General features: G+C 43.4%; 1 protein-coding gene across 2 annotated transcripts in view; it reads left to right on the top strand.

Moving 5' to 3' along the window:
• The window catches only part of POT1 (protection of telomeres 1), a 78544-nt gene extending 68028 nt beyond the window's left edge, over positions 1-10516 (top strand). For both annotated transcript variants that reach the window (XR_011363855.1, XM_069976681.1), the window contains one exon: positions 10341-10516. The gene's annotated coding sequence lies outside the window, so the exon portion shown is untranslated. The remainder of the gene's footprint in view (positions 1-10340) is intronic.
• The last annotated feature ends 1713 nt before the right edge of the window (positions 10517-12229 follow it).

The raw sequence follows: 12229 nt of genomic DNA, 5'->3' as shown, positions 1-12229 counted from the left end.
GTTGACAAAAATGGTTCATGAGGAAAAGTTAAAGGCATTTTCCTTCCTGTCATTAACTCAAAAGGTGTAAATTGAGTACTAGAGGAACTGGTTCCTCGGACGCTCATCAGTACCATAGGTATCACATCTACCCATGTGTTTCCTTTGTCTAGCAACATCTTTGCTATTCTAGTCTTGATTGTTCTATTCATTCGTTCTACTATTCGTGCTGACTGTGGATGATATGGAACATGAAATTGTTGCTGTATTCCCAAAATGGAACACACTGCTTGCATCACTTTACCTGTAAAGTGGCTACCTCTGTCAGATGATAACAGCTTAGGGATCCCCCACGTGCAAAAGACATGATTTACTAATGCACGTGCTGTAGAAAGCGCATCATCTCGTCTGACAGGTAAGATCTCTACCCATTTAGAAAACACGTCTACCACAACTAAGGCATATTTCATACCGTTTTTTCCGGAAGCCAGAGGTCCGATGTGGTCTACCTGTAAGGTATTCCACGCACCATCTGCAGGTGGCACTCTCAGTAGTGGAGGCTTTTGTCCTTTAGGCCTAGGGTTTACTTGAGCACAGATGAGACATGACTGAACAACATCTTGTACAGTATCCCCCATTTTGTCCCAATAAAACTTTCCTTTGAGGATTTCTAGCAATCTTTGCTGACCCACATGACCTAAGCTAACATGATTAAAACGGGTGAATTCCGATTGTAAACGCTTGGGAACTACAGGTAAGAACTCATCCTGCATTTTGTAACATAGCACATCATTTTCACAAACAAATGGATCCACCAAATCACTTTTCCGCTCAACAATGAACGGATCCTTCATTTGTTCATCAATGAATGATGGCACATTACCGTCTTTTTTTACTGGCAACAATTCCTTGGGTTCTGTCCTAGTTTCTTCTTCCATTTTTCCCGTTAAAGCTGCTTCTTTTGCAAGGGAATCAGCCTTCTCATTTCCCACCGCTAACTCACTTTTTCCTTTGCTATGCCCTGGCACTTTGACTATGGCATAACGATTAGGATGGTTAGAAGCAAACTCAAAAATGGTTAGTAAAGTGTCACTGTGTACTAACACTTTGTTAGATGAATCAACAAAACCTCTTCTTTTCCACACAGGTAAGTAGTCTGTTAATGATCTTACAACATAAGAACTGTCACTATAGATAACCAAAGGACCCTGATTTTCTTCTCTTTCAATCTCAAGCACCTTCTTCACAGCTTCAATCTCGGCCCTCTGTGCTGAGTAATGTCCTGGCAATCTATATTGAATCTCTTGATTTCTCTTAGGAAACCAAATGGCATATCCGGTAAAGTATTGACCTTTTACACAAAATCTGGAGCCATCCACAAACACTGGCTCATCCTCATCACTCGCTTCCTTTCTGAAAAGAGATGGATACTCCCCCTGAAAAGAGTCAATACACTCATGAGATGTTCCTTCGTACTGCATCAATTGTGGAAGTACATATTTTGCATTATGATCCACCACAATCTGTTTTGACGATATAGTCAGCAACCAATGTGCAAATCTCTGGTGAGACACCCCTGGGACATTTTTCTCAAGAAGCATTTTCAATGTGGAATGGGGAGTTTGCAAGATTATTTGACCAAAGCCCACAATATGTTCTGTGGCCTTGATTGCAAAGTGAACCCCAACCAAATGTCTTGCACAGATTTCAAAACCTTTTTCTACAGGTGAAAGGAGTTTGGAAAAATATCCAACAATTCTCCATTCCTTTCCCTGTAGTTGCAGTAGAACTGCTGAGACAGCTGTCTCTGAGGTATGAACCTGCAAGGCATAAGGCTTGGATGGATACACAGTTGCCAGAGCGGGTGCCCTTTGCAAATCAAGCTTCAATTGTTCAAACGCCTTCTGCTGTTCTTCTCCCCATGGCCCAAATGAACTGTCATCATGAGTATCTTTCAGGACTTCATATAAGGGTTTGGCCTTTTCAGCAAAGCCCTCAATGAACTCTCTGGAAAAATTGACCAATCCCAGGAACTGTCTCAAAGATTTGTAAGTGGTTGGAACAGGTAATGAAGCTACAGTAGTTATTCTTTCCTGCAAGGGACGCCTTTGGCCAGGACTAATTAGCACACCCAAATACTGAACTTCCTGCTGCAACAATTTCACCTTATTTGGATTCAGTTTTAAACCTGATTCAAACAACAGCTCAAACAATTCCTCTAGTAGAGTAAGGTGTAACTCTCTAGTCTCAGTTGCCAACAGAATGTCATCCACATATTGTAAAATACAATCTGGTCTGGAAAACTTTGACAACACCTTAGCCAAGGCCTGATGAAATACACTAGGTGACAAATGTGCTCCTTGCGGTAACCTGCAAAAAACATATTGTTCATCCAAGAAAGTAAAACTTAGTTTGTACTGGCTCGATTTTTCTATAGGAATGGAAAAAAAACCGTTTGCAACGTCTATCACGGAGAAAAATTGTGCATTAGCGTTTAGGCGGGACATGATGTCAGGCGTTTCTGCTACAATGGGCGCTACATTAGGAGTAACTGCATTGAATCGTCTCAAATCCAGCAACATTCTGTACGAACCATCCGGTTTTTGGACTGCCCAAATTGGATGATTAGTAACAGAATTTGCTTTCCGGACCACACCCTGCTGAAGCAATTCTTTGACAATTTTAGACAATGGTTCCACTGCACCTGGAGGTAATCTATACTGTTTCTGAGGCTTAGGGTCAACACCCTCTATTTTTACTTCAACGTCCTTCAGTGTCCCCACCTCATTTCTGAACTGAGCCCACAATGAAGGAAACCTCTGCACCAATTCAACAAGTACTGGTTCATTAACATCTGGCCACACATGATCAGCAGACACTGTTTCTACCACATTGATACCTGCTATAGAACTATAGTCATTTGGATCAATTACAACCGTTTTTCTGTTACTGGCATCTTGCCAAATCACCTGATTTCCTAGGTCTATGATCCAACCTCTCTCCTTCATAGTGTCAGCCCCTATGATGTTCTCTGCACCAGGACAATGCCAAATATCAATTTCAGTACTTAAAAATCCAGGTATGTCAAATTGTACACCAGACACCAACGTAGCATTAGTTCCCCCTTTTCCAGAAAAACCTACTATAGAACATACAGTATAGTTAGGTGGTATTGTTAGGTCATGATTAGTCACACTTATTTGAGCCCCTGTGTCTATGAGGAATGTGATCGCCTTTCCCTGCAGAAATCCTTGAACATAAGGACGTCCACAGCCATCAACAGAAACTGGAGCTAGGTAATTAAGTGTGTTGGGAGCCGCATTCCTTTCCAGTCACAGCGAAGGAGACAAATTCTCCTTGCCAGATCTCCTGTCTCCTGTTGCACTACCTCCTGCAAAATCATGTTTAGCTAACTCATGTATCTGTTTGATGAGGGGTGCATAGGGAGATGTGTTCTGTGGTTTTTCTACCATGGCTGGAGCTGTAGGCACCAAACCATTTTCTTTCCCTAAATTCTGACTTCTCAGAAATTTGCGGCACTGCCACTTAAGGTGACCTCGTCCCCCACAAAAATAACAAGATACGTTAGACTGATTACCCTTCTTTTTAGATGTATCGACCTTTCCAGCCGGAAGGTCTTTCTGTGCTGCACTGGTAACTTTCCCTTCAGACTCTGATCGCTTCGGGTCTTTTTCATGCACAACCGCTATTTTAACTTTTGCATTAGACAGCTTCATTCTTCGCCTCATACGATCAATAAAGAGTGCTGCCTCATGCAAAGTATGTTTTTCCATAGCGATTTGGCTTGACACAGGATCCAGATACTTAAATTTCCTCACAAAGGCGGAAATCATAGAATCTGGCTCCTCCCCCTCTTCTATTCTCATGACCATTCGATAAGCTTTTTCGAATTTCAAGAGAAAGGCAAATGGATCATCTTGAATAGTTACTTTCAAGATATCCATCCATTCTATTGAGGGAGTAGGATCCCCTGTTGTAAACCACACTAGCTGTCTTAAGCGATCTACCTCAGTGCTGTGTACCTGTACCCCGAATGTTTCCTCTCTGGGTGTCTCTTCTAATCTTCTAGCCATATGTGATGGTAACCATATCCTGAAAATTTTATTCTTTTGCTCATTTGACAATTGGAACCTATCTGTATTTGATTCAAATACATCCATATTGTGAAAGGCATCCATCTTATCATTATAAGAGGGCATGTCTTTGACAATTTTCCTCAGTTGTTCATTTATTTGTAAATGCAACTGAGTGGACTTATCTAACAAATTTCTGCGCTGTATATCTACATCATCGCTATCCTCAAAGAACGCGTCACTCGAGCTTGTTACATTAGGGGTAGCGATGACAGGTCGTCTAGTTCTCCTAACAGCGGAGATTCTCTTATTTTCACAACGCATCTGAGATAGCAATTTTGATTTATTTTCAATCTCATCCTCCATAGCTTCCAATTGTTCAGCCAATATAAAACAATTTGAGCATTGAATAAAATCTTCATCATCGGACACATTAGAATTATTCATGCACTTGTTAACAACACAAACACTCTGCCTAGGTTGTGAATCTTCAATTAGTAAAGCATTGTAAATTTTTACCATTTGTAAGACATTTCTAAGCTTCTTCTGTAGCCTATTAATACACAATTTCTTGTTGTCTAGTTTAACATTTTCCCTTTCACATTGTCTGTACAAACTATCCCACAACTGTGCATTAGTCATAGTACTATCACTACAGGCATATTCTATATCTGATTTGCTGGCAAAAGTTTCAATGATATCCATACTTACAACTTCTTGCTTCCGCTTGCCCCCTCTGGTATGGACTGGCTGTTGTCCCTCACCGATGCTCCAGAGGCTTTCTGGGATGTGTGGTGCAGTCCTGTGCTGTTGTCCAGAAGTGGAAAGTACGTGTTTCCAGGCTTTGTTTTTCTTTACTTTTCTTCTTGAAGCTCGCAATCAATCAAAATGTCAAACGCAGCCCCCTCAGCGAGGGAGAGAAGAGCTCCAGTTAAAAACAGAAAAAGTCTGGCTGCTCGCCAATTATGTTAGAATTTGGGCCACTCACGTATCCTTTTACACAGCAGTTGTAAAGAAGATGACAAGCTTAGTCCATGTGCTCTCGCTCAAAAGATAGGAGCAATGATTTAATGAACAAAAATAATGAGCATACAAAAGTTTCAGGTACAGATAAGAATAATAAGTTATCTTACAAAGGTTGTTGTTTCAAGCAGAGTCCATTATCTGGAGTTGAAGAATGTCCTTCAGTTCATGTGTCCAGGGCTAGATGTTTCTGGGAGAGGTCTCACAAGCCTGGTGTGCAGATGGGATAGCATTTCCAGGGTCTCCTCCTTCCATCTTATCCTATATTTCCTGCTTATATAGCTGAAACCCCCACCTCCCGTCTCTGAGCCTCAACTAATATGGTGACTTCTAAAGAGTTACGTGACATCCCAGAATATACTTCTGCTTCTCCCTACAAATGTATATATATCTATATGACTGATGCTAGCATATGTTACCGCAATGCAGTAAACAAGTTATTCTCAGAACTAACTCCCTGAGACAAGATGGCCGTACAATGGTTCGAACCTTATACTATCAATTATAACTTTAAACTATGTCTTATGCTTTAGATTGACATGGTTATACTATGTTAGTTAGAGACTAGTGATGTTAGTATATTTTACAACTGGCGCCCTGTATGCTAATTACCTGAGGTAGTCACCTGGGCGGTGTTCGGCTAGCAGGTAGTCACGGTCCCCTGGGCGTTCTACCGCTGTAATCACGCCCCTCTGGGCGTGATTCAAATGGCAGAGTGGCTGTGGCGTCACTCGGGAGCGCACCGTGCCCAACGTCGGCGCGCTTACGTACTGATGCCGGACGCCGCCACACATGCGCAGTGCAGCCGCTTCCATTCCGGTTGGACTGCGCCTGTGCAGAATAGCCTCGAACTCCGGCTAACAGGCTATTCGAGGCTATTCTGCACAGGCGCAGTACCGCCGGAATGGAAGCGGCTGCACTGCGCATGTGCGGCGGCGGCCGGCATCAGAATGTCACAGCTACTCGGCCATTTGAATTACGCCCAGAGGGGCGTGATTACAGCGGTAGAACGCCCAGGGGACCGTGACTACCTGCTAGCCGAACACCGCCCAGGTGACTACCTCAGGTAATTAGCATACAGGGCGCCAGTTTTATAAAGTTACTTTGCGGCTTACACGGGGAAGGCACGGAGGCTATGGAAACACGTGTGGCAAGTGTGCTGTGTGTTCTAACAGCACATTTCAAAAGCTCAATATGCGTTTTTCCGGTGATTGGTTCCCTTTAAAGCCAAAACCAGGAATGGATTTGAAAAGAGGAGAAATCTCAGGCTTTTCTTTATGACCTGATCCCTGTTTATAATCTGTCAGATAATCTTTCTGTGTAAATGGACCTTTACACTGAACAATTAATAGTGATTTTGGTGTCTGCACCTAACGAACAAATGATTTCTCATTGGTCGTTTGATCGATGCCTGCATTTACACAAAACAATTACTGTTTAAATTCGAACAATGCAACAATAATTTTCATGATTATCCAGTGTAATAGGGGCCAAAGAAGAAAGATGTGTACGTGTGTCCATAAGAGGGAGATGGTTATGTGGGGGCTGGTCATAGATAGGGATGTCTCTTGGCAGTTGTGGGGCTTGAGCTCAGCCAAGCCTCATGATACAGCAGAAGGTGATGCATCATGACAGGAGAGAGAGGCGCATAGGTGACAAGACCACATTAAAGATTAGAGAACTGTCCTGTCTGGTCTTTTAAGCAAAAACATGCTGAAGCAATACAATTTGTGAAAACATTGTATTAGTATGGTACATATCTTGGGGTGCTTGTTTCATTTAAGTACAATTTTCTTATACTGAAATGCCCCTTAGCGTCCCATGACATATCTGGTACGTCATGGTGACGCGGGGGAATGTTCATTCTTCAGCGCATACAGAGCAGGAGCGCGCGCCTCCCATAGACTCCCCTTATGAGCGGGAGGCTAACGGCATTCCGCAGCGGACAACTCCGTCGCGGAATTCCGCTACCTTTGCTCAGTGGGAACGGGGCCTAATGAACACCTACAAAGAAAATGTTTCTGCACCTTAACTACAATACGAAAAATGCTTTTCAAAAGGCATTGATAGCCTTTAACCCTTTCACTGTTAACTTTAAAGCAGGAAACCTTTCACTGCTCTGTAATCTGGATTTCCTAAATAAAAACCTGTCACATGTTTTAGAGCAAAATGAGCTAAGAAGATATACAAATTCTTTAAGAAAATGATTCACTATAAGTAGAGATGAGCGAACCGGGTTCGGGTTCGAGTCCATCCGAACCCGAACGTTCGGTATTTGATTAGCTGGGGCTGCTGAACTTGGATAAAGCTCTAAGGTTGTCTGGAAAACATGGATACAGCCAATGACTATATCCATGTTTTCCACATAGCCTTAGGGCTTTATCCAAGTTCAGCAGCCCCCGCTAATCAAATGCCGAATGCTCGGGTTTGGGTGGACTCAAGCATGCTCGAGGTTCGCTCATCTATAAATATAAGTTATAATTAATCCATCTACCTTTCTGCCCTTTATATGTCTACTAGGCCAGTAAGCAGTCCCACTCTGTAAGTGACAAGCTATCTTTAATCATAGACCAAGGGAGGGCTGTCAGTCACTGTATAAGACTGCCCACTGGACTTAGCCCGAAATAAGCATAGGTTTAAATGAATTAATGACTTTTATAGTGAATATTTCCTGCATATATGAATATCAGCGTGTTCCATTGCTCGCAGTTTTTAGTCTTCTCTGGACACTGCTGTGCTTGGTCTTAAGTTTCCATTAATGAGATCTGTTCTGGGGTCTGATTTTTTTTTTTTTTTTTTAATGGGGTCTGGTGTCTGAAATTATTTAATGGTTTTGGTCTATGGTCCTAAATTAAACTATAGGTTCTGAATCTATTTAAATATATTTTGGGGGTTTAGCCTGGATCCTGATAAATAGGTGGTTTGGAGACTGAACTTAGGAGTCTGGGTCTGGCATCTGAATCAATTTAGAATTCTGGTTTGGGGGTTTAAATTAATTTGGGGGTACTCTGCCCAGAAAATGCCTATGCTGGGACCCTTTGCTCGAGTATCACCATGTGAAGGATTATGGATTAATATGTCTGTTGTTTCACCCCAGGGATAGAGAGGGATGAATAATCTGCAGTATGTACACTGTGTTGGTTTCTAAATACTTAAAGCGCAACTATAAAATATTTTTACAATTTAGTTTTAGTTAGTTTAGGCCATTATAAGAATTTTTGCAATTTAGATTAATTACGTAAATTGAGCCGTTTTTTAAATATATGAAGCAGAATGTCCCCTCATCTGTGTGTTTGTCTCTCTGCTACTTGTGCAAGACTGTCCAGTCCTGCTGAAAATCCGTACATTGCCTGAGGAGCAGTTAGGTACGGGCTCTCAGCAAGTCACATGACAGGCAGTGAGGAGGTGTCTCCTGATCTTGCTGCTGTCTGCTAGAGCTGGGTGATTATCAGGCTGTGTGGTAAGCAGCAGACCCCAGCTCTCCTTCCTGACATGTGCTCCGGTGTCTGGTGACAGGTCAAACACCGGAGCACACAGAAGTAGGAGAGCTCCAGTCCCCTCCCCTGCTTCCTCTCACCCTGCACTGGTCGGCAGCCCCCTCCTCCGCAGCTCAGGCTCCTCTCCGGTATCTCTGAGTGTTATGGCCCCCTCCCCCGACTCCTGCACTTTGCTTCCATGTGCTCTGCTATCTGTACACCGGAGCACACAGACAGAGGAGCACTGCGGTCCCCTCCCTCCTCCTCCGGTCAGCCTGACACCCTTTAAGTGCTGGTGCTCTCCTGTAGTAAGCAGGAGAGCAGTGCTGTCCTGCTATGTGCTCCTGTCAGGCATCAGAGTTCATAGAGGGAAGAGTGCTGTGCTCCCCCAGCCCCCACTCCCCTGCATAGTGTCCCACACCTTACTGTAATGCAGCCCTGTATCTAATCCCACTGTGTGCGATACCATCTGCTGTGATGCTGTATCTAATCCCACCATCCAGTGTGTGCGATACCATCTGCTATGATGCTGTATCTAATCCTACAGTCCAGTTTGTGTGATACCATCTGCTATGATGCTGTATCTAATCCTACCGTCCAGTTTGTGTGATACCATCTGCTATGATGCTGTATCTAATCCCACCGTCCAGTGTGTGCGATACCATCTGCTATGATGCTGTATCTAATCCCACCGTCCAGTGTGTGCGATACCATCTGCTATGATGCTGTATCTAATCCCACCGTCCAGTGTGTGCGATACCATCTGCTGTGATGCTGTATCTAATCCCACCGTTCAGTGTGCGATACCATCTGCTATGATGCTGTATCTAATCCTACCGTCCAGTTTGTGTGATACCATCTGCTATGATGCTGTATCTAATCCCACCGTCCAGTGTGTGCGATACCATCTGCTGTGATGCTGTATCTAATCCCACCATCCAGTGTGTGCGATACCATCTGCTATGATGCTGTATCTAATCCTACAGTCCAGTTTGTGTGATACCATCTGCTATGATGCTGTATCTAATCCCACCGTCCAGTGTGTGTGATACCATCTGCTATGATGACCGTCCAGTGTGTGTGATACCATCTGCTATGATGCTGTATCTAATCCTACCATCCAGTGTGTGTGATACCATCTGCTTTGATGCTGTATCTAATCCCACCGTCCAGTGTGTGTGATACCATCTGCTATGATGCTGTATCTAATCCCACCGTCCAGTGTGTGTGATACCATCTGCTATGGCGCTGGTCAGCAGCCAGTGGATGGAGGTACCCAGCAAGATGAGAGAGATAGGGAGGCCACGCCCACTTTCAGACAGGAGGAGACCACGCCCACTATCTCTCAGCCAGGAGAAAAATTCATTTATTATTCTGAGCCAAACAACTGGGGATATCTTAGCAACCGCACAAGATAGGAACGCAGTTTAGGGCTCTTTTTAAAGGGTAACACGTGGGCTTTTTATTTGAGAAATTTCATTTTTGGCTACTGAAATTATAGTTACGCTTTAAACTTTGAATAAAGTTGATGGAGAAAAAACATTTGTGTCAGTGACCCTTTTCGCCAGCATGTTTTGATAATGGATACTTCTGTGAGTAAAATTATCTAACTCAGAAATTTCCAGCATCTGAAGTCATTTCACATGCTCTTTTGTCTTTTTTTTCCCATCTCATAAGACTTTGTGCATGCACTCTAAATGACTACTTGCATTAAGCAAAACATATTTGATCTTTTCTGTTTCACCCACTGCTATCTTTATTGCTGCAGGTGTATACTCTTTCTGTGAAACATCCACATACTCTGCCTTCTTCACTGTCCACTTCAATCAGCTCAGAACTCTGCTTGTTAAGCTTGGCTGTCAGTTTTGCCTAACGCCTGAAGACATTGCAGGGTGAAACACTGCTAAGGGAATCATCAAGGCTTGTTTATATGTTCAGAACTGTAAAATAAAAGGTTTATATGTTTCCGTTTTGGTTGTGTTCGTTATTTTACATTTTTGTGTTTATTTTTGCCAGCCTTCATAGTCTCTAAAAATCATCTAATAACCGTAAGACTAATAGGATTACAGGTGTTTTCCCATCATATAAAGTAGTGCCATATTGCTAGGATATGCCATCACTTAATACTTGATGGGAAGCCATCCTCTCAACTCCCCACCAATCCTAAGAATGAAGGGGACTCTCAAAAACACAGAGCTCTAAACCAGCACCTCCGACAATCCAGTTGTGCAAACGCCCCCATGGATTTAACTATGACCACAATAAAGCTCTTTGTACATCTGCATTTGTGTGCAGTAGAAAAAAAAGCAGTGAAAGAGACTTAATTATTTTATTGGTACCTATTCATGTTTCATTGTATTCTCTGGTAGGTTAGTTATGAAAGAGCAATCCTGGCCATTTAAGTTTTCACCCTACATTAGGTTATTGCTATGCTTTGCATAATTTTTTGTTTTGTTTATGCGAGCTTCAGACTTTTAAATGTCACATTACCCCACCAAATGTAACTATGTGGCATAGCTTTGGGTACCACACAATAATGAGAATGCTATGTGAGCTGCACAATGTCAAAATGAAGCTTCTAGACTACTAAAAGAATATGAGGTCTTTAACAATGAAACACTGAACAAAAATTACTCAGCCATCATATAAGGAATATTCCATAAGAGTTTAAAATGTTCACTTGACTTCCAAACTCCCTAGATCTCTGTGCAATTGAGTATTTGTGGGGGTTAGTGATGTCACAATACCAGAATTTTAAGACTTTTTTATTTCGATACTCAATACCAGTTCGATACTTACTAAAATATTTTTTAAAAACACAACGAACACAACAGCAAATATAATAAACCTGAAATGTTATCTATACTCTTCAGGCCTGCACTGTTACAGAGATACCAATTTATGGACCTTTTTCATTTTATTACGTTAAAAGTAAAGGTTTGCGTTTTTTACATAATTGAGTACAGCGATCAATCAGACAGCTCCACTATACCGCGTACAGCGATCATATACAGCTCTGCTATACGCTGCTCAGACAGCTCTGCTATACGCTGCTCAGACAGCTCTGCTATACGCTGTGTCCTCTCTCTCTCGGAGCTCCCGCTCTCCCTCTCCAGCCTCCTCACCTCCAGCCTTCTCCGTCCTCCTGTCCCGGACCTCCCACTCTCCTTCTCCAGCCTTCTCTCTCCCGGACCTCCCACTCCCCCTTCTCAGCCTCCTCTCTCCCAGAACTCCAGCTCTCCCTCTTCAGCCTCCTCTCTCCCGGACCTCCCGCTCTCCCTCTCCAGCCTCCTCACTCCCGGACCTCCTGCTCTCCCTCTTCAGCCGCGGACACCTCCGTGCAGCTCCGGCTCCTCTGCATAAATCATTTCTCTGATAACAGGGTCTGGCCGAGCCAGCCTCTATTATCAGAGAGACACCGGCAGCAGGGGTCTGTTACACACAGTAGCTGACCCCTGCTGCATATGGAGCGGGCTCAGGAGGGGTCAGATGCCGCTGTCAGTGTGGCAGGGGCATCTACACAGTTACATAGCCGGCACTAGCAATCGCAAAGTGCCCTCTATTTGAAATTGGCGCCACCGGGAACGGAGGGAGAGAGTGCAGAGGAGGAGACACCAGGGAGCAGGAAGAGGCATACAGAGAACATGGCTGGCGCTC

Source organism: Dendropsophus ebraccatus, chromosome 1 (assembly GCF_027789765.1).
Source record: "Dendropsophus ebraccatus isolate aDenEbr1 chromosome 1, aDenEbr1.pat, whole genome shotgun sequence".
Classification (NCBI taxonomy): Eukaryota; Metazoa; Chordata; class Amphibia; order Anura; family Hylidae; genus Dendropsophus; species Dendropsophus ebraccatus.
The sequence above is the reverse complement of the archived record's forward strand: the minus strand, read 5'-3'. Positions and strand labels throughout refer to the sequence as shown.